A 23,084-nucleotide genomic window follows, 5' to 3' on the forward strand; every position below is an offset into this window, starting at 1 on the left:
GGGTCCCCACCTTCACCGCGGCGGGAAGACACAGTTTCCACGGAGCTAGTTCCTCCGGTCGGAGGAACTCCGCCATTCACCGATGGCGCTGACCCGGAAGTCTAAAAAAAAAACATTTTAAAAGGACATAGGAAGTAAATCAGATCAACTAAAGGCCTGGTTAAAAAGGAACGTTTTTGCCTGGCACCTAAAGGTGTATAATGAAGGCGCCAGGCAAACTTCCCTGGGGAGAGCATTCCACAGATGGGGAGCCACTGCAGAGAAGGCCCCGTTCTCGTGTGGCCACCCTCTGGACCTCTCGAGGAGGAGGCACATGAAAGAGGGCCTCAGAAGATGGTCTCAGGGTCTGGGTAGGTTCATGCGGAAAGAGGCGGTCCTTGAGGTATTGCAGACCTGAGTTGCTGGAAACCACAGGAGGGGAGAGGGTTCCTGTGCTCGGATCCTGCTCGTGGGCTTCTCAGTGAGGCGTCTCGCTGGCCACTGTGAGAACAGGATGCTAAAATAGATGGGCCATTGGACTGACCCCAGCAGGCTCTGCTTATGCTCTTATCTGTCTTTAACCAGAGATGCCCAGTGTTGAAACCGTGGATAGCATTTGTTTCTTTCTCCTTAACCCGCCATGATGATTCTTAGTTGGAAAAGGTCATCCTTTCAACTATCTGCCCACCAGACAACCTCTCCTACTCTTCCCAACTCAGCTTCCCATCCCCTCTGTTCTAAAGAGCAGGTCCAAACATGTTTGCGTAAGAAAAGACACACAAACCTCACAATAAATGGGACACAATAAATGTAGAGGAGATGATGGTGATGATGACGATTGAGGAAGTGGGAGAGATGGTGGGTGGACAGTCACTCGGGACAATGCCATTAACCAAGAGACTAGGTTCTATAGCCTCTCTCTGTAATATTGAAAGAAAAAAGGGTGGTAAGAAACTTTTCCTTGTTTTTCTACTTCCCTGGGCAACCAGCCGGGAGCCGCTGACATCATCCTGACAGCATGTGCTCTGTCACTGAGCTTCAGCCTTGCATGATAGGCTTCTTTCAGTGACGATGGGCCTGCTGCTGTGTTCTTCAACGAGGAACATGGGGAAGTCGGGCCTTTGCTATTTCCAGTTGGGGTTCAATCACAGAGCAGCAAATTCAAGTTGCGCAACAAGCCCATTTCCTCCCCAAATCAGACTTTTTGCAATAAGAAGAGTGATGGGGTAACACTAGCTTTGACACACGGCCTCCCAACAAGTCAAAATGGATGTTCCTGAAACAGCCAACGTCTCCCTGAAAACATCTGAATCTCAGGTTGCGGGTTCGAATCCCACTTTGGGCAAAAGATGCCTGCTTTGCAGAGGGTTGGACTTAGTTGACCCTTTTCTCTTCTTTTCAGATCTCAGAAACGAAGTTCACAGGGGCCAAATCCTTTTTCAAACTCATGGAAGGAGAGGGAGATGAACACAGAACAGAGTTAAGTTTAGAAGAGTTCATACTCCGGAGTCGCGGGACGTGGACAGTTAAGTAGCATGGCACATCACTTTCCCTTACAAAGAACTAAGCCAACTCGACAATAGTCCATTTTTGGAACAGGGATGTAGCTCCAGTAGGAGACCTCTCTGAAAATAATACTCTTACTGGTCAGATTCTCAGCAGCCTAGCTTTAAGCAGCTTTTTTCATGGGATGCCAAAGGAGATTTCTCAAAAGGTAATGCCTTTCCGCAGAGCACTCAGTTGCTCCCGTCGCAAATGGAAAGCCAAATCTTCCACAGAACGAACACACAGACCTGCTGGGCACCAAGAATGCGAAATGGCGAGTTTTATCCCTTCCCTGCAGTCTCACAGCACACTTCCCTCCCGACTTAAAAACATAACTGAGGCTGGACTGAGTGGACCCAAGCTGGGAACACGAATTAGGCTATTAAAAGAAGCCTGCACTTTAGGGAGATAACTTTGCTCTGCGAGTCCACACATTCCCTGCAAAAAAAGAGAAAAAATCAATCCCACATTCACATAAGCACGCGTTTAACAAAAGAGGCCAATCTAAAATACTATTTCCAGTTTCTTGGTGACAATTTGCCCTTACGTTATGACTCGGCATGTGCTAAAGCATCACAAAAGACTTCCCCATCACCCAATTATTAACCTCTGAAAGTAATCCCGTTATTCACTACCTCATTGCTTTTTTGGATTATAAAACCGCATGGGCAGCTGGCAGAGAGAGGGAGAGAGAGAGAAAGAAAGAAAGAGAGAAGGAGACCCGTGACTTAATGTTTCCTCATCGAAGGAATGGCTTTGAACAAATGAACCCAAGGATGCTTTGATTCAGCTTAATTGGATCATATTAGTGAAACCAAATATTCCAGGATCAGGTTTATTGTTAGTTCTGTGGTACCCATTACACCTTGCATCAAACATTTCCTTCCATTTCCCTCCCCAAATCCTCTTTACAGCTTGGCAGGAACATTTGTCTAATTGTGAGGGTTCCACGCTACCAACTGCAGGAGTCATCCACTTAAAAATGGTAGGCACTGAAGGAAGTGAAATAAGTGTAAGATGTAGGCATAGACTTGATCATCTGTCATAGGAAGTTGGGGTAATGGCTAAATCCCTTTAAAAAACAAACAGCATATCAATATTATCTTTCTACTTAATTGATTCTGACAACTTATATATGACCGAACTGACAACTTGTATATGACTGAACTACAAATGTCTCCAAGGAAGGAAGGCTAGGTTTGTCATTCCTTGGACTACTGCAATGCACTCTACGTGGGGCTACCTTTGAAGGTGACCCAGAAACTACAATTAATTCAGAATGTGGCAGCTAGACTGGGGACTGGGAGTGGGACCACATAACACCGGTCTTGAAATACCTACATTGGCTCTCAGTACGTTTCTGAGCACAAATCAAAGTATTGGTGCAGACCTTTAAAGCCTTAAATGGCCTCGGCCCAGTATACCTGAAGGAGCATCTCCACCCCCATCGTTCAGCCCGGACACTGAGGTCCAGTGCAGGGGGCCTTCTGGCAAGAAGTGAGGTTACAGGGAACCATGCAGAGGGCCTTCTCAGTAGTGGCACCCACCCTGTGGAACGCCCTCCTCCCAGATGTCAAGGAAATAAACAACTATCTGACTTTTAGAAGACATCTGAAGACAGCACTTCAGGGAAGTTTTTAATGTTTGATGTTTTATTTTATTTTTTTTGAATGATATTTATTAAAGTTTCAAAAAATACAAAAAATACAGAATACAGAAAAGAGAGTAAAATTTTTAAAATATAACAAAAAAGTAAAGAATAAAAAAGAAACAAACAAAATAAAACAGTTAAAAAGACATTGATTTTCCAAACCTATCTTCCCTACACTTATTTCCCCGGACCTCCTCATACCTCCCTTTTTTGTATTCCAGTTCAGTTTGTTAGTTCAGCAAATCCTTACCATTAAACTTTTGCCCAATTGTAAAACTTTTTTCATATCTCTTAAAGCATTATTAATGTTTGATGTTTTATTGTGTTTTTAATATTCTGTTGGGAGCCGACCAGAGTGGCGGGTATAAATGATAAATTATTATTATTATTATTATTATTATTACTCAAATCTGGTCATTACTATGATGATGACTGGGGCTGGACAATATCTGGTTTACAACAATATATCACTGACTAAACATCACGATATATCAATATATCACGATGTCTGAAATAAAGATGGAACTAAGTCGAGGGGAACAGTAAGGCTGGGCAATATCTGGTTTTCAACATCGTGATATATCACCAGCTAAACATTGTGCTATACTGATATATCATGTCTGAAATAAGGATGGAGCTCTGTAGAAGTACTACCTGGCTTCACTGTTTTCCCTGCATCGTGATTTTTGCCGGCGCCTGCTCTTGTGATTTGCTGCCTCCAAGGTTTTCCAAACTACAGTGGTACCTCAGGTTACATATACTTCAGGTTACAGACTCTGCTAACCCAGAAATAGTACCTCGGGTTAAGAACTTTGCTTCAGGATGAGAACAGAAATCGTGCTCCGGCAGCACGGGGGCAGCAGGAGGCCCCATTAGCTGAAGTGGTTCTTCAGGTTAAGAACAGTTTCAGGTTAAGTACGGACCTCCGGAACGAATTAAGTACTTAACCTGAGGTACCACTGTACATTTTGGGTCATTGTGTTTGGTTTATTCAGCAAAGTTGTGCTTACCTTGGTGAACTGGTAAACTGGCACTTGCTTCCCCCGCCAGCCTTTGCAGTGGACTTGAGCATTTTGCCAGCTGTGATGTCAAGCTCTGAAACCAGAACCAGAAATACCCTGTAGAAATGATAAAATATTCCCCTGCAATTATACGCATGGCACATTTTAATTGGGGGCCGTAAGTTATATATCAGCAGACAGTCACCAGATAGCAAGGATGCTTCAGCAAAAGATTTGAAACATAAATGCAATTATAAATCATTTTCACATCGCTCCGAGAGAAAAAAAAGTTTACTACCAGACAAGCATAGTAATTTAATGCAGCACACTGTTTAGAATTTACATTACATTTTCTTCCTGTAATGCCTCTTTTAAATTCACTAAAACAAACACTGATATAAATACATTACACAGTTTCAAGGAGACACATGCCAGTAAGTATTAGCCAGTATTAGCAGAACACAAAGTGCTGTGCTTTGAACCTCTGATAATCTTACTGCATTGCTTGGCATAAAATATTCGTAGTTCTTCAAAACTATTCTAATAAACAACCGGTACTGTAGGCTGAAATGTTAAACTAATGCGTCCTGCAGCAAACATGAAAAAGAGTCAAGATGATTTAACTTTGTAATGTGAGTTAAAAGCTTGCAAATTACCTTGTGGATTTTTTAAAAAAAGCAACAGTAAATTAATGTATGAAATATTTTATTGCTGGACTTCTTTAAAGCAAGCTTTACTTTCAAAAGAAAAGTGCAGTTTAAGTTTTATTTGGGAAGGTTATAAACTATAATTTGGTGCACATATTGATTTGTAACTTTATTGATTAATGCTGACTTTCCCCCTCAATGTGGCTCCTTTTCTTGCTTTTTTATTGGGGTGGGGGAGAAAGACAGTATCAATTATACCGTTGCTGCATATAAAGAGTATGGGTTTTACCTGACTTAATGAGTAGACCCATTGAAATAAGTGAATTTAAGACTTCCAGGTTGGCGCCATCGATAATGGCGGATTCCCTCTGAGTCTCTGAGGGACCAGCTCCGCGGGATCGGGTCTGACCGCTGTGGCGAAGCGGGGGCCCTTTAAAAATCACAGGCGGGTGAAGCCTGTGAACGTGGGGACTCGGCGGGCACCTTTTGCGCCCCCCCAAGTTGCGAAGGGACCCTTTTAAGGGCTCCGGAGCGAAACGGGGTGAGCGGCGCAGTGCTGAGAGTCGACTGCTTCTTCCGCGGAGTGAAGCCGCATAGCCGTTATCGGAGAGCGCTGACTTTTTCCTGGGACAATTTGACTTTGAAAGCAACTACCCGTGAGTAGGATTAAATTGGATTAAAAGAAAAAAACAAGCTAATTCGGCACCAAAGCGGGAAGGTATAAACAGCAAGTCTGCCTTCCTTTCTTGTAAATAGATCAAAGCAAAGAGACTGTAAGCGGAAACTCGGAAAGACGTTTGGAAAAAGACTTAAATCTTAACATCTGGAAAGCGATCTCCCCTCCGGATTGCAGGAGAGGAGGGGGGAAAGGTTTGAACTGTATTTATCTGCAAAAAAAGGGGAAAAGGAAGTTAAAATCCACCGCCTAAAACCTGGGAACGGACTGCCCCGAGATAAGGAATGCCGCTCTGTGGAAAGCCTATCGGTAAGCAGAGGACTTTTGACAGCTAACTCTGCAAAAGAGATACAGTGTTTCTGAACTTCTCCTGGTTTTAAAGTAACTGATTAAGTGCAACTGAAACTGTTGTTTTTATGTGAATTGGGGGACTTATAAGGACTATTTTCTATTTTAAAAGTTGCAAGCTTTGGCTGTTACTGTGTCCCCCTAGAGGAGGCTTGACATTGCTACAATAACAACTGGGCTAGAGGAATTTTCCATTCCAAAACAAATTCCAGCTGTGGGATCGACCTTGGATTCTCATGAGAGTGTTATGGCAGATGGGAGAGGAAAGTTAGAGTTGGCGCAGGAAAAAACTACTAGGTCTGGCAGACCCTATCGGACAGATACTGCGTTGCAGTGAAGAGCTTCAACATCTGGACCATCTGGAATACCAGGGGCTGCACCTCCACAGGTTAAACCAAAAGTTATGTCGTCCGAAGACGTTTTGGCACAGGCACTTGGAAAAATTAATGAATCTTTGGAAAATTTAGCTAAACAAGTAGCTGAAACAAATAAACAAGTAGCTGAAGCATCAGTTAAAATTGACCAGAATACTACAAGCATCAATAATTTGGGACAGAAGGTGAATACCAACACAGAGTCTATTGAAAAATTACTACAGGAATCTGCTTTGACCCGAAAGATAGCTGAAGAAGCAAAAGATATAGCAACTGCTACTCAAGAGACGATACCACCGGTATATAAACAACTTGAGGACCACGGTTTGACATTGTCTATGATTGAATTGAAAGAGAAACAAAGAAATTTAAGAATCAGGGCTGTACCAGAACGCGAGAAAGACAATTTGGCTGATTTTCTTATGCAGGAATTCGCAGATTTCTGGCAACAGGATTTGGGGAAGGAAGAATTTAAGATAGTGAGTGCATTTAGACTTGGAAGAGGAGGAAGGAGGAACAAGGTGAGAGACTGCTTGATTACCCTTCGAACAAAAGAGGAAAGAGACAAAATTTTGAATCTGCATTACCAAAAGACTTTGGAAATTTACGACTCAAGTGTGGAGATATTCAAGGACATTCCAAAACACCTTTTGGACTTAAGGCTCAACTACGGAGATCTGGTTGCCCTGCTGAGAAGAAATAGAATCATCTTTAGATGGGAATTCCCTCAAGGCCTGTCCTTTAAATATAAAGGAAGAAAGATAAAAATAAGATCAGTCAATGACAAAGATCGGTTTCTGAAGGATCACGGAGAAGATCTACAGAAAGAAGTGGAATCCGGAGAAGAGCCAAAAGCACTGGAAAAAGGAATACTAGATATAGCAAACTTATCTTTTGGATTGCATGGTCCAGAGAAAGAGACACCACTGACAGAACAAGAACAGACACTTGGCGCAGTTGGAGGTAAAGCGAAGTAACCCCATCATGGCTCTGCAACTGTTAAGTTGGAATTGTAATGGTTTGAATTCTCCTCAGAAGAGAAAAAGTGTTTTTCATTTACTAAAAAAGGAACAATTGGACTTGATTTGTTTACAAGAAACACATGTAACAAGGTTACACAGGAAACTACTGATTAATAAGAGATTGGGACAGGAGTTTATCTCATCTGACAAAGTTAAAAAAAGAGGAGTTGTGATATATGCAAAGGAGAGACTATCACCGAAATTAATTTTTAAAGATGACCAAGGAAGATTTTTGGCAATTGAAATTCAAGTTCAAGGAGATAAATTTTTGATAGTAGGAATTTATGCACCGAATGAGGGGAAATCTGAATTCTTTAAAAAGTTGCATGAGACCTTATTGGATTATTTGGATTACAATCTGATTTTGATGGGGGATATGAATGGAGTAGTATCTACAAACATGGTTAAGGCACAAAGACAGGTAGTTACCAAGGATGGTAGACTACCGAAAACATTTTTTGAGATGACAGACAATTTTGATTTAGTGGACACTTGGAGAACAAAGAACCCCTTGGGAAGAGAGGGAACCTTCTTTTCTGAAGCTAAGATGACATGGACTAGAATTGACCAAATATGGGTAACTAGAGGAATGGCACCAAAGATAAAGAAAGTGGAAATCTGCCCAAAAACCTGCTCCGACCATAATGCGGTAAGGATGGAGTTGAAACTAACATCAGCTGGCTCCTTCAGATGGAGGATGAATGACACCTTATTCAGAGATGAAGAAGTGTATAAAAAGGCCCAAAAAACCTTGAGAGACTATTTTGAAATAAATATGAATACTAATGTAGAAAAAAGAGTAATCTGGGACGCAAGTAAAGCTGTTATGAGAGGGTTTTTGATACAACAGAATGCAATAAAGAAGAGAAGTCAAAATGAGAAGAAAGATAAAATTTTGGGGAAAATAAAAGAAAGTGAAAAGAAATTGAGAGCAAAACCAAAGTCGCAGGAGATTTTGAGAGAAATAAAGTTATATCAAGTACAATATATGGAAATGATGAATCAGGAAATAGAATGGAAAATTAAACAAATGAGACAAAAAACATTTGAATCAGCTAACAAATGTGGGAAATTGCTGGCCTGGCAAATGAAAAAAAGACAAAAATTAAATACTATTACAAATTTAGAAGTGGAAGGAAAGAATATACATAACCCAACTGAGATTAGAAACTGTTTCCAGAGGTATTTTAAACAACTATATACACAAGGGCCACAGAAAGAAATGGATATAGACCGATTTCTGAAGACAAATGGATTACAAAAAATATCCCAAGAAAGTAAATTAATGTTGAACTATAAAATATCTGAACAGGAAGTAGAAGGTGCCATTCAAAACATGCAATTAGGCAAATCTCCAGGACTGGATGGGCTGACTTCTAGATATTATAGATCTTTGAAAGAGTGGCTATTACAACCTCTAAAGGAAGTCTGCAATGAAATATTGGAAGGGAAAAGGGCACCAGAGTCTTGGAAAGAGACGTATATTACACTTATACCGAAGACAGAGACTGAAAAGACTCAGCTTAAGAACTACCGCCGCATATCGTTACTTAATGTGGATTACAAAATTTTTGCAGACATTTTGGCCAAGAGATTGAAAAAAGTATTGATGGAAGAGATTCATAAAGACCAAGTGGGCTTTCTCCCGGGAAGACACTTGTCCGATAATTTGAGAAATATAATTGACATTTTGGAAAAACTAGAAGTGAACATAAATACTAAAGCAGTTTTGATATTTGCGGACGCGGAGAAAGCCTTTGATAATATCTCTTGGAGTTTTATGAAGAAGAACCTACAGGGGATGGGGGTAGGCCAAGGTTTTGAAAACGGTATAAGTGCAATTTATTCAGAACAAAAGGCTAAACTAATTGTAAATAATGTGGTGACGGAATAATTTAGGATAGAAAAAGGGACAAGATAAGGTTGCCCAATTTCCCCATTGCTTTTTATATCGGTCCTGGAGGTTCTGCTGAATATGATTAGAAGGGACCGGTTGGTTAAAGGTATACAGGTCGGAGCCAAACAGTACAAATTGAGAGCATTTGCAGATGACTTAGTATTGACGTTACAGGAGCCAGAATCTAGTACCAAAAGAGTTTTAGAACTGATTCAAGAATTTGGTCAAGTTGCAGGATTTAAGTTGAATAAGTTAAAGACCAAGGTTTTAGAGAAAAATTTAACACCAATGGAGAGAGAGAGGTTTCAGAATGAGACAGGTTTAACAGTAGTTAAGAAAGTTAAATACTTGGGGATTAACATGACAGCAAAAAATGGGAATTTATTTAAAGACAACTATGAAAAATGCTGGGCTGAAGTGAAAAAAGATTTAGAAATTTGGTCAAATTTGAAGCTTTCACTGTTGGGCCGTATTGCTGCGGTAAAAATGAATGTATTGCCTAGAATGTTGTTTTTGTTTCAAACATTGCAAATTGTGGACAAAATGGACTGTTTCAAGAGGTGGCAGAGAGATATTTCTAAATTTGTCTGGCAGGGCAAGATGCCTAGAATAAAATTTAAAATACTAACAGATGCAAAGGAAAGAGGTGGATTTGCCCTGCCAGACTTTAAACTTTACTATGAATCAGCAGCTTTTTGCTGGTTGAAAGAATGGTTGCTTCTTGAAAACACTGACATTTTGGATTTAGAAGGTTTTAACAATGTATTTGGATGGCATGCATATCTGTGGTATGATAAGGTCAAAGCACATAAAGCATTTAAAAATCACATTGTCAGGAAAGCATTGTTTAATGTCTGGATAAGATACAAGGACTTATTGGAAAATAAAACTCCAAGGTGGTTGTCACCGATGGAAGCAAAAGCTCTGAAAAAGCTCAATATGGTCAAATGGCCGAAATATTGGGAAATTTTGGAACAAGACGGAGATAGACTGAAATTGCAGAGTTTTGAGAAATTAAAAAACAAAGTGCGAGACTGGCTTCATTATTATCAGATAATGGAGGCATATAATTTGGACAAGAAAATTGGTTTCCAGGTGGAAAAATCAAAATTAGAAACAGAACTGTTAGAACCCAAAACTAAGATTTTGTCAAAAATGTATAACTTGCTGTTGAAATGGAATACTCAGGATGAAACGGTGAAATCTGCTATGATTAAATGGGCACAAGATCTTGGACATAACATTATGTTTGCTGACTGGGAACAGTTGTGGACCACAGGTATGAAGTTTACGGCATGTAATGCCTTAAGAGAGAATATTATGAAAATGATATACAGGTGGTACATGACCCCAGTCAAGCTTGCAAAAATTTATCATTTGCCTGATAACAAATGCTGGAAATGTAAAGAAACTGAAGGTACATTCTTTCACCTTTGGTGGACGTGCCCAAGGATTAAGGCTTTCTGGGAAATGATATACATTGAACTGAAAAAGGTATTTAAATATACCTTCTTGAAGAAACCAGAGGCCTTTCTCCTAGGCATAGTCGGCCAATTGGTGCCAAAGAAGGATAGAACTTTTTTTATGTATGCCACAACAGCAGCAAGAATACTCATTGCAAAGTATTGGAAGACACAAGATTTACCCACTCTGGAAGAATGGCAGATGAAGCTGATGGACTATATGGAACTGGCAGAAATGACTGGCAGAATCCGAGACCAGGGAGAAGAGTCGGTGGAAGAAGATTGGAAGAGATTCAAAGATTATCTACAGAAATATTGTAAAATTAATGAATGTTAGAATGATGTTGGATAGAAATTAAGTGGTTTCCAGCTGTAATGCTTTAAGGGAATATGAAAAATGGGTTGTTAATAGGTAAAAATCTAACGTTACTATTTTAAGACCAAAGATTAGGATAAACAAAGAGGGTAAGGATTTGCTGAACCAAAAAACTGAACTGGAATACAAAAAAGGGAGGTATGAGGAGGTCCGGGAAACAAGCTAAGGAAAATAAGTAATAGAAAAATGGAGTGGTTTTTAATCATTTTTATTTTGTATTTTTTTTCTTTTTCATTTTTCATTGTAATATTTTTAAAAAATCCTAATAAATATCTTATAAAAAAATAAAATAAATAAAATCTGCTAGGTGAAAAAAAAATGAAATAAGTGAATTTAAATTCATTATAACTAATTGTCTGTTGACTTCTATGGGTTTATCCAGAGTATAATCAGTGCCTCCCCCCCCCCCCAAAAAAAGAATGTTTAGGGGTACTCTCATTTCGACTCAAGAAAATCACCATTTTATAGTTCATATCAGGAAAAATAAATACAATAAATGGACAAAAGTACAAAGATTCACAAAATGTTTAGGCGCGTGCATACCCCTGCGTCCCCCCCAGAAAAAAGCACTGAGTATAATTAAGTTTGATACAACTCCATATATACAATCCAATGGGTAGGCACACTTACAGTACAATCCTATGCATATTTTCTCAAAAGTAAGTAACGCTTATGAAAGCACACCCAAAAGTGCAAGTAGATAAATAGGTACCACTCCGGCAGGAAGGTAAACGGTGTTTCTGTGCGCTGCTCTGGTTTCGGTGTTCTGTTGTGCCAGAAATGGCTTAGTCATACTGGCCACATTACCTGGGAGCGCCGCAACCTCAGAGTTGTTCACAACTGGACTTAATGGTCAGGGGTCCCTTTACCTTTAAAGGACCCCTGGATGGTGAAGTCCAATCAAATTCAACTATGGGGTGTGGTGCTCATCTCGCTTTCGGGCCGAGGGAGCTGGCGTTTGTCCACAGACAGCTTTCTGGGTCATGTGGCCAACAGGACTAAACTGCTTCTGGCACAACTGAACACTGTGACGGAAAGCAGAACGCCCGGAAATGGCGTTTACCTTCCCGCCACCGTGGTACCTCTTTTATCTACTTGCACCGGTGTGCTTTCAACTGCTAGATTAGCAGCAGCTGGGACAGTGCAACAGGAGCTCACCCCGTCATGCGGATTCGAACCACCGACCTTCCGATCGGCAAGCCCAAGAGACTCAGTGGTTTAAACCACAGCGCCACCTGTGTCCCATGTCTCCTTATATAACTAACACTCAGGAGTTGTAGTCTTATTACCGTGATTGGTACAGTCACACGCTGCTCCTTCCCTTTGCACCATATCTTGATTTGGTGTTGTTATTTAATTTATATGCCACTTTAAAGGAAAAAGCAGAGTACTGTCAGATAAACCCATAAGAGTCAAAACAGGTTAAAAGTATATCATCAATCTCAATTAGAACATATACTGATACAGTGGTACCTCGGGTTAAGTACTTAATTCGTTCCGGAGGTCCGTTCATAACCTGAAACTGTTCTTAACCTGAAGCACCACTTTAGCTAATGGGGCCTCCTGCTGCTGCCGCGCCGCCGAAGCAAGATTTCTGTTCTTATCCTGAAGCAAAGTTCTTAACCTGAAGCACTATTTCTGGGTTAGCGGAGTCTGTAACCTGAAGCGTATGTAACCTGAAGCGTATGTAACCCGAGGTACCACTGTATATAACACCAGAATTAGAGTGTTGCTAGCCTCATCTTTCTATGAAGAAAGGTTCAAAAGCAACAGCAAAATCACAACTTTTCTTTCTAAAAAACTGGGCCATGTGAACAGCCTGTATTTTTCAGAAATGATATTATTTGGATCAGGAAAATTGCATGGTAAAACATTGCTCTCTGGATCACATTTGGCCCAATGCACTTTGTCCCAGTGATTGAGGAGCTATAGTGGACTGGTTATGTGACATTATTAAAAACGGCATTAAGAGCAAATTAATTTTCGCTTATTTAACACGATGCATGGAAGTAAAATTATAATGAGACATCATTATGGGCTAGAAGGAAATAAAAATATACTGCAGCATAATTCTTGTTCGTGTTGTCGGCACACTAAATGTGACACTTTGACTGCCAGTTATTTAGCCAGAGAACTTTCAACAAAGTTGAACGCTCCACTGCTCAAACACTTTGAGACATATTTAGAAGTGGAGAAGAGAGCAGACGCCATAGTGGTTGTGTTTTCACATAATGCTAAGCTTTGTTTTAAACCATGGTTGGTGGAACAAACCAAGCAACAGTTTTATACACAAGGAAAGTAACCATACCTTGTTTTGCCTAATGTGGATCTTGTCTTTTAAGCATTCCCATGTTCTATACCCAGGTGAGACAGGGCACAAAAATAAGATTAGCTCCTTCAGTAGCCCATAAGATTTTTAATCTCAGGCTCATGGAATCGAGCCCCACCTTGGGTGAAAAATTTCTGCACTATGTGGTCCTTTTCAACTCTACAATTCTATGAAACTAAGATTAAGCCAGGATAGTGTGTTGGCATGTGACATGACATTGCGGTTAACACAAGTCAAGATTCATAAGCTGCCTTCAAACCATGGTTTCATAGTCTAGTTTGTTGGTCACAAGCAAACCACCGACCATTTCCAGAGGCGGATTTGGAAAGACAAACCAACCAAAGTGGAGCCAGTCAATGACTAGCAGGGTTCAGGATTAAATATCAGTAACCATCTGTCAGGGGTTCAGGAGCAGAGGCAAGGGCAAGGGAGGAAACAGAGAGCGAGGGGGAGGAGGCAGAAGAAAAGATGAGTGATGACGACGACCCGAGATCTCCGAGTCTTTCCAGTGAATCAGAAGATTCACAGAAAGGAGCACCAGTGGCCAGGGCAAGGGGGGAGCCTAGGGGGACACCCCAGGAAGATAGAGCCAGAGGGGACTCAGAGGGGAGCAGTTGGAAATCGGGACCAGCGTCACCGCCAGAGAGCAGGGAAGAGGAAGGGCGCCAGGGATCAAGCGCTGGCAGCTCACAACAGGGGGGAGGGCACGAGTCAGGAGTGGCCACACCTCCATCGGGGAGCGAAGAAACGGTCAGACGGAAGGTGGAAGGTTGGGCGCGCGCGACAAGTTCAAATGCACAGGAAGGTGGCGCAGTAGGCAGCCCGGAAAGGGAGCCAGGTCCTAAAGCCCGCCGAAAGGAGGGAGAAGAGTCAGGGGGGTCAGCGTCAGCGTCAGAGGAATCCCGGAAGGAAGAGACCCCGGGGGGCAGAGGGACCCAGAGAAGAACAGTCAGGCGGAAAAGGTGGAGCAAGGCTAGGATATTAAGTTGGTGTACAAGGGGCGGAGACTCAGATGGGGCTTCGCCGATCTAACCATTAGACGTAGGGTTGCACGCAGCAGCTTGAGAATGGAAACTGTAACTCAATAAAGACTTTTATTTAATGATCGCTGGCTAGCGTGATCCTCTGTGAGCTAGGATCTGGAAGCAACTCTGACACCATCTTTGCAAACCTGTATCCCACAAATATGCTACATTAGGCCTCATTCAAGTGCCATGAACTATACAACCACTAGGCCATTCTGTGACCATTGGAGATTTTTGCAAGATGGGCATGTGACATTGGCAGAACTATATTCAATTGTGGCCTCAGTGGCCCAGAGTACCTTCCATCAGCTTCGACTGGTGGCCCAGCTACGCCCCTATTTGGACAGGGATAGCCTAACTACTGTTGTCTATGCTCTGGTAACTTCAAGGTTAGATTGCTGCAATGTGCTATATGCCTCTGAAGACAGTTGGAAACTTCAGCTAGTGCAGAATTCAGTGGCCATGTTGCTCACCGGAGCAAGACGGTTTGAGCATATTACACTGATCCTGGTCTGACAGCACTGGCTACCAATTAATTTCCAGGCCCAATTGAAAGTGCTGGTTTTGACCTATAAAGCCTTAAATGGCTCAGGACCACAATACCTCAAGGACCACCTCTTTCCATATGAACCTACCCGGACCCTGAGATCATCTTCTGAGGCCCTCCTTCGTGTGCCTCCTCCTTGAGAGGTCCACAGGGTGGCAACATGAGAAGAGGCCTTCTCTGCATTGGCCCCCCGTCTGTCGAATGCTCTCCCCAGGGAAGTTCGCCTGGCGCCTTCACTATACACCTTTGGGCACCAGGCAAAAATGTTCCTTTTTAACCAATCCTTTGATTGATCTGAATGACATCCTATACCCTTTTAAAATGTGGCTCTTTTTGTGTGTGTGTGTGGGGGGGTGTTATTGGGTTATTATTCCTATTTTGATTTTATATATTGTGATCTTTTCTGTGAACAGCCCTGAGACCTCCTGGTATAGGGCGGTATCTAATTAAAATAAAATAAAACAAAAAAACCAGTGTGGAAGTAGAGTAGAGGAAGTCAATGTGATGTTCTCCAGAAGTCTCAGCCAGCATGGTCAATGGCCAGGATGATGGGAGTTGTAGTCCAAAGCATATGGAGGGCACCATGTTGGCTACTCAAGGAGCAGAGGAATACTGCAGTTGTGTGCTGGGATGCAATATAAACTCAGTGAAAGATGTGTGGTCCACATTTATTGTACGAATAATCCAACTGTGTGAAATAGACCTTACTGGCTGAGGACAAGTAAGCGTTATTTTAGTGGGATTTAAATAAACAATAGCTTTAGTTTTCTTTATAAGGTTGTTAGCCACTCTTAGCCTATGTGGTTAAAACATGTTATAAATCTAAAATGTAATGAAATAAAACCTCCTAGAGCTCCGGACACTCCTCTCTCCTTCACCATTTTGCAAAATAGCTATAATAATCACATAGAATGCCCAAACTTGGCCAGTGATATGTTCCAGGAAGCAGAGCAGAGCAATAAATCCTCAGCTACACTATAAATAAGCCCCAGCATTAGAACCAAGTATAATTTAGACCAATTAATTGCTTGTGCGTAAAACTAAGAGATAAATATGTCTCACTTTTCAGTTGCCCGTTTTTAATAACGGCAATTTCTTAAATAATCCCAGAGTGTCAAGCTAATGGCTGCTATAACCATGGGGCATCAAATGATAGGTTATTAAACACACTTATGAATATCTGGAATCAGCTGTTAAGATCTATTTTCTGCCTCATGATCTCTTTATCTGCCTAATCACATGTGCGTAGTTAAAAGCCAAAGGCTTGCCTGACAGAGCAACTATGAACCGATAGAAAAACAGACATGTATTTTGTATTTTATATTAGCTGGCCAGGAAACCAGAAATAATATATGCCCTGTAGTACAACCATAATTTCTGTTATGATATTTTAGCTTCTTAAATCACTCGATATATTTACTACCCAAGGCTTTCTTCCAAATTGCCCATTCCACAGTCCTCCAATGGCATCACAAAAGGGACCGATAAACTCACGAGAATTACGTTCCCCAGTCAGAATGGAAAGGCAAAAAGGCAAAGGGTTTCCGTTGACCGAAAGTTGCCGCATTGGCTTTGGCCAACAGAACCAGCCCCAACTCTTGTAGTCCAAAGATGCACACCAAAGAATCCAAAATTGGAGAAACTTGCAATGATCCCTTTAGTAAAGTGGTAGGCGAACTTATGCCAGTGTACTGGAAGAAGCAAAGATCACCAATGTCGAAGCAGTGATCTTCAACATCAACTTTGTTGGACTGGTCATGTTGTGCGGATGCCTGATTATCGTCTTCCAAAGCAACTACTCTATTCTGAACTTAAAAATGGAAAGCGTAATGCTGGTGGTCAACAAAAGAGGTTTAAAGTCTCTCTCAGGGCAAATCTAAAAAAAAGTAGGATAAACACCAACAATTGTGAAACACTGGCCTGTGAGGAGAACAGTCTTTACCAAAGGTGTCATGGGCTTTGAAGACACTCGAACTCAGGACAAGAAACATGCCAAGAGGAAGGCACGCTTGGCAAACCCGCACCATGATCAACTCCCACCTGGAAACCTATGTCCCCACTGTGGAAGGACGTGTGGATCCAGAATTGGCCTCCACAGTCACTTATGGACTCACTGCTAAAACCGTGTTTATGGAAGACAATCTTACTCAGCTACAAGTGATCGAAGAAGAAGAAGAAGAAGAAGAAGAAGAAGAAGAAGAAGAAGGCTTTAGACATAGTTTTAATATATACATTCATTTTTTAAAAAATTGAATAAAAATTGGAAACATTTCCATGCTTAGATGCAGGTTTGGTGCATAAGCTATGACTGTAATATGACGGTACTGGTTTTTTAAAAAGGTCTCCAGTGGAAGTGGAAGCATTTTAACCATCTCAGTACTGTCTATTTGTTTTCTACAAATTGTGACATAGGCGATCCCAGAAAATAAGGCATCACACACAGCTAATCAGAATCGGCCATGTGACGAAATGAGAACTGCCCTCACTCTAGCTGGCGGGAAAAACACTTTCCCCCGCTTTTTTAATTTTAAAAATTCAATTTTACAACATACATTTGTATTCAAACAATAATCATAATCGTCAACATTTAGGATTTCCGAAATCCTTAGACTTCCCTCCACCCCTCCATGGTTTCCATTATCACACTTTTTTCTGCTGTGTCATATAGTTTCTCCATTTTTCTTAAAATAGTCCATTTTTACCCTTTTAATACATTACAAGTGTTACTCAAATCCTGGCAAAGTTTTTAGTTGTTTACAGTGTTCTCTTAGATAACTTATGAATTTTTCCCATTCCTTATTAAAGTTTCCATCTTCTTGGTTTCTGATTTTCCCAGTCATTTTCACCATTTCGGCGTAGTCCATCAACTTTATCAACCATTCGTCTCTGGTCAGGACTTTATCTTCTTTCCATCTCTGGGCCGGTAGTATCCGTGCTGCTGTCATCATACATCATACATAAACAATTTTCTGCTCCTTTGGTATTTCTGCATCTAAATTTCCTAGTAAAAAAGCTTCTGGTTTTTTCATAAACGTTATTTAAAACTTTTATTTAACTCATTATACAGTGGTACCTCAGGTTACATACGCTTCAGGTTACAGACTCCGCTAACCCAGAAATATTACCTCGGGTTAAGAACTTTGCTTCAGGATGAGAACAGAAATTGTGCTCCGGTGGCACAGCGGCAGCAGCAGGAGGCCCCATTAGCTAAAGTGGTGCTTCAGGTTAAGAACAGTTTCAGGTTAAGAACGGACCTCCAGAACGAATTAAGTACATAACCCGAGATACCACTGTATATCATTTCCCAGAATGTCTTTGTTATTTTGCATGTTCTCCACATATAGTAGAACGTGCCTTCCTTTTCCTTACACTTCCCACGTTTGAAGAAATGCTATACATTTTTGCTAATTTTATAGGTGTTAAATACCAGCGATACATCATTTTCATATAGTTTTTCTTCAACGCACAGCATGCTGTAAATTTTAAATCCTCCCTCCATAACGTTTCCCAAGATGAAAACTGAATATTATTGCCCAATATCTTTTGCCCATTGTATCATCACCGATTTAACTTCTTCATCTTTAGTATGCCATCCCAGCAACAACTTATACATTTTGGAAAGTAGCTTCACATTGTTTTCCAACTGGGGGGAAAGAAAAACACTTTCACCCTCTTTTCAATCAATGCATTTGTACCAATAAATAAATAAATTGTGGAGGGCGCTCCTGTCTGCATTGCTAAGCATCGCCAGGAAAAGTGACCCCCGCCATATGACTTCCACTTGCTTGCAATGCAATTATACGAGACAGACAGTCTCCCGGCTTCGCATTTCGGACATCAGCAGAAGACAGGTGTGCCAATGAACAGGCTGCTCCCGCAACTTTTCTTTATATTTTTTAAAAAAGAATATCGCAGGCTGTCAGAAGCAATTGCAATAAAATCAAATATAATATGCTATTTTAAAAGGATTGAAACATCTTCATTACAGCAACCAAAGGAAGCAGTTATGGTGCAGTAGCTAATCAATCACCCTTTATTTCACAGAGCATGAAAACTGCTTTATAATACAGGGGACAGTGATTTACTCCAGTTCAAAGGGCAAAATCATCATCATCATCATCAAACCTTTATTGGCATCACATGGCAAAATCTCAAGTGCTCAAGGAATTCAAGAATCTACCCTATTTGTGGATTAGCTACATACCCCTATTTCTGCCTGCCGTTTCCTCTTTCCTGGGTAATAATAATAATCATAATAATTTTATTATTTATATGGCGCTCATCTGAACGGGTGGCCCCAGCCAACCTGGGCAGCTCCCAACAAAATATAAGGTGTGACTGGAAAGTAGGGTGAATCACTGCTGTATGTGATAATGGGAACTGCTGGATTCGCAGAAACACGAGGGAGGCGTTCGTCCGTATCTTAGCTAACGTATGTGCATGTGTCTCGGCATTTGTTGACAGGCCTACGTCCATGCGATAGCATTTAGTAGCTGTTAATAGTGCAGTGTGTTGTGACTGAAAATGGAGCAGAGAGTCGATATGAAATTCTGTTTCAAACTGGGTAAATCGGCATCGGAAACCCACGAAATGCTGACAGTTGTGTACAGAGATGAAGCTGCAACTCGAAAGACAGCGTATGAGTGGCTTCAGCGTTTCTGTGAAGGGCGGCAAACCATCGAAGATGACCCTCAGTCTGGCAGACCATCAACGAGCAGAACAGTGGCAAATGTCGACAGAGATCATGAGTTATTGATGTGGGATTGGCGTTTGTCCGTCCCAACGGTGGTGGAAGAATAGTACATTCCACGTGAAATCATTACTGAGGTTACGGAGTTGTCCCACTGTGCTGGTCCCAGGGGGTTACCGTGCGGCATGGTCTGAGTCCAGTCCGAGGTCGAGGGTGCGGTATGGAGACTGTCCGTCAAGGCTGAAGCGGGGTCCAAGACAAGGAGTCAGGTAAGGTCAGGAACTCTGGCAGAAGAGCAGGACAGGGTGCCGGAAGGAACAGGCTACCAGCAATGTTGCTCCCGCAACCTGGGACTGGGGCTGGCTGGCTTTTATCTGCCCCGAGGCATAGGGCGGCCCCGGTCCACAGGTGACTCGCCTCTCCTGGCCTGGAGGCGAGCACTCCTCCTGCAGGAACTTAGTTCCCTCTGCCTCTCTGCCCTGAGCCTCTGCAGCTCAGGAGAGGCTGGAGGGTTACCGGACCCAGAGGCAACCTCCTCTTCCCCTGATGGGGCTGAGAGTGGAGCACCTGCAGGCAATGGGTCCTCGATCACCTCTGGAGCCAGAGCGGATTCAGCTGGTGTCTGCTCCTGAGGATCCGGCACAGATGAGGACCCTTCAGGTTCAAGCCCCAGCCCCGGCTCAGCTGGTCCTGGAGGCGGGGAATCCTGTGCAGGCTGGCATTCCTCAGGTTCAGCCTCTGAATCCGATTCCCAGGCCATCACACCCCCCCCCCCCATATTCTCCTAATCTGGCCCCACTGGATTTCTTTCCCCTCCAAACTGAAATCTGCAGTGAAAGGGCACAGATTTTCCAACATTTCACACATCCAAGCTACTGTGATGAGGGAACTGACAGCTGTACGAGACGATGACTTCTCCAGAAGTTTCCAACAGTTCTACAAATGTTGTCAACGGTGCATTGTATCAGAGGGGGTCTACTTTGAAGGCCTGTAAGGTATGTATGTTCAACTATTTCTCACTGTCCGATTTCTGTGACCATTCACCAAACTTTCTGGTCACACCTTGTATTAAAAGCACAATGGAAAAAAAAAACTGCCATTAAAAACTTCCCTGAACAGGACTGCCTTCCAATACAATATTCAACAGCAGTGAAGATCTTGATGGCTCATTGCCGGCAAGATTAGCTGCCTTCGATGTTTTATGCTCACAGGCAGGATTTAAAAAATGTTCCACATTATTAAATAAAGGTTATTGATATGGAAGAAAATGATAATTCCTTAACAGAAATATTTCAGCAAATTTCCAAACAAGAGCTTTTCATAGCTGAATGATGTTTGGACAATTCCTGCTGATTCCAGTGTCTTAACTTCACCCCATCAAAACAATAGAATCATAGAAGCAGTGCTTTTTTTTCGGGGGGGGGGGCCGCAGGGGTATGCACACCCCTAAACATTTTGTGAATCTTTGTACTTTGGTCCATTTACTGTATTTATTTCCCCTGATTTGAATTATAAAATGGTGGTTTTCTTGAGTCAAAAGGAGAGTACCCCTATACTCCCTAAACCCGGGAGGTGTGCATTTCATATTGTATTTAAAAGGAGATTGGGGTGGTTCTCTTAGAAATCAGGATAATCTGAAACGGAGATATGAATATGAACCAAGTGTAGGGGCAATTTATCCAGAAGATAATTGTATTTCAAGGAGATAAGTGATCTGACATGGTATTCTCTTCCTGCTCCTGTTTACTTCCCCTCTATCTGTTGTTCTACTCTTTGATGGCTGAGAGCAGCCTTTAATGTCTAATCTGGTGGAAGGAAGACGCGATAATGCAGGGTACCTTCTGACCTTCTTTGATGTTAGACATTGTTTGGAGGAACGTGCGATATTGGAAGAGGGGGCTAGCTAATGAATAATCTGCACATGGGAAGTTGGGCAAGCCATACATGCTATCAGTAATCTATAAATGAGATGATTTTGAGGCATAGCTCAGATGCTCGTGTACGAACTCATGGCCAGGGGGTCGTACAACCTGAGGCTACCTGGGGGTCACTTTGCCACTTCTTGAGGGCAGATTGAAGTGCCTGCTTGGTACTGTATATAACGGTTGCTGTTTAGAATAAAATCTTTAATTTTCTCACTCACTTGTGTTTGTATTGCTTCTGAATCTCATAAAAAGAACCACCTCACATTTGGCAAGACACAGAGATGTTTCAACAAGATGTTTCAGACAGACTATTAGGTGCCTCAAAGTTCTCAAGAACTTTGAAGACTGAGGAGCAGTGCCCAGATAGGTGGGTTGTCAAGGTAACAGTGACCTGCCCTCCTTTGTGACATCTTTTTGAATGTCACAAACCAGAGGTGTCCAGTCCAGGAGTCAGGAGTGGTAGGAGCAGTGAGAGTGAGTGTCCATGGGCGTGTGGGAGAGGAGAACAGGATTTATATTTTGTTTTGGTATTTATAATGTGATAGGAATTTTATGGTTTTAGATATATGGCAACGTTCATAACCACACGTACATAGATCAGCACAGGAAAGCCAACCTGGAACCATTTTGATTCCTAAACTGAGCAAATGTTTCTCTGCATGGTAAAAAATGGAAAAGCCTCCCCATTGTCTCTTCCTTCACAAATCCTGTCTTAATCTGTGTTTGAATAAGGGTGTGAGCCTTATCATTACAAAAGACTGCCAAGGCTCCCCAAGAAATCCAATCAAGTAACCTGCCAGACAGGAAATAAACAAAGCGACAGGAGAAAACAACATGCAAATGTTCTGTTTTAGACCGCCTTATCTGAGGGGTGGTCTTAGGTTACACCCCTTCTGTGATGAATGCATAATGTTTCTGGGGGTGGTCTTGATCTAGAGGATGGGAATTTCAAAAGTCTTTATAAGCCCTTGCATAGCATTTTTGGGGGTCCTCTTCCTCTCCTGCGTGTGAGGGGAGCACCCTGTTGCAACAGATCAATAAAGATCAAGCTTACTAGCTGCTTTGCTTCTCAATATTCTCTGGTTGGCCTCTGTTATTTTCTCCTACCAATAGGGAACCTATGTAAGGACTCTATATGGGCTCTTGGATACCCCATAAGGGAAAAGGGCATATTTTTATTTACAACAACACATTTTCATTCATCTTTTTATTTAATGCTTCCCATAGCCTTATATATTTTTAGACTGATATTTAGGGGTAGGGGTTGGAGTAGCTTAGGTGGGCTTTACGGAGGTAGAAAACATAGGTTTTTGTTGTGTGTTTTAAATTACCTTTCTACAGAGAAACTTCATAATGTTAAAAATGTAAGTAGGATTTCTTCTTCTGCTAACTCAAAACTTGGTGTGAGGGGACTGGGGTCACCCATATTGCCTCGTCTCTCTTGAAGGTCACCAGTTGCTCCCCTGTGACGCTGAGTCCAGACTTCATTTAAGGCAGAGCTTTCCAAACTGTGTGTTGTGACACCTGCAGTGTGTATAGGTGTGTCGTGCAAATGCCCGCTTGCTCCTTCTGGGGCTGGAAATGGGTTA

General features: G+C 41.9%; 1 long non-coding RNA gene across 2 annotated transcripts; it reads right to left on the reverse strand.

Annotated features, from left to right (window-relative positions):
* Positions 1-473: 473 nt before the first annotated feature.
* LOC308458475 lies at positions 474-21,937 on the reverse strand. Of its 2 annotated transcripts, none has more exons than XR_013977456.1 (3): positions 21,714-21,937; positions 4,186-4,270; positions 474-1,962 (listed from the first exon to the last, which is right to left on the reverse strand). It is a non-coding gene; the product is annotated as an uncharacterized lncRNA (long non-coding RNA). The 2 variants fall into 2 exon arrangements; XR_013977457.1 differs by having other exon boundaries at positions 4,186-4,293.
* Between the last annotated feature and the right edge of the window lie 1,147 nt (positions 21,938-23,084).

This window comes from Podarcis pityusensis, assembly GCF_964106645.2.
Source record: "Podarcis pityusensis genome assembly, chromosome: 11".
Classification (NCBI taxonomy): domain Eukaryota; kingdom Metazoa; phylum Chordata; class Lepidosauria; order Squamata; family Lacertidae; genus Podarcis; species Podarcis pityusensis.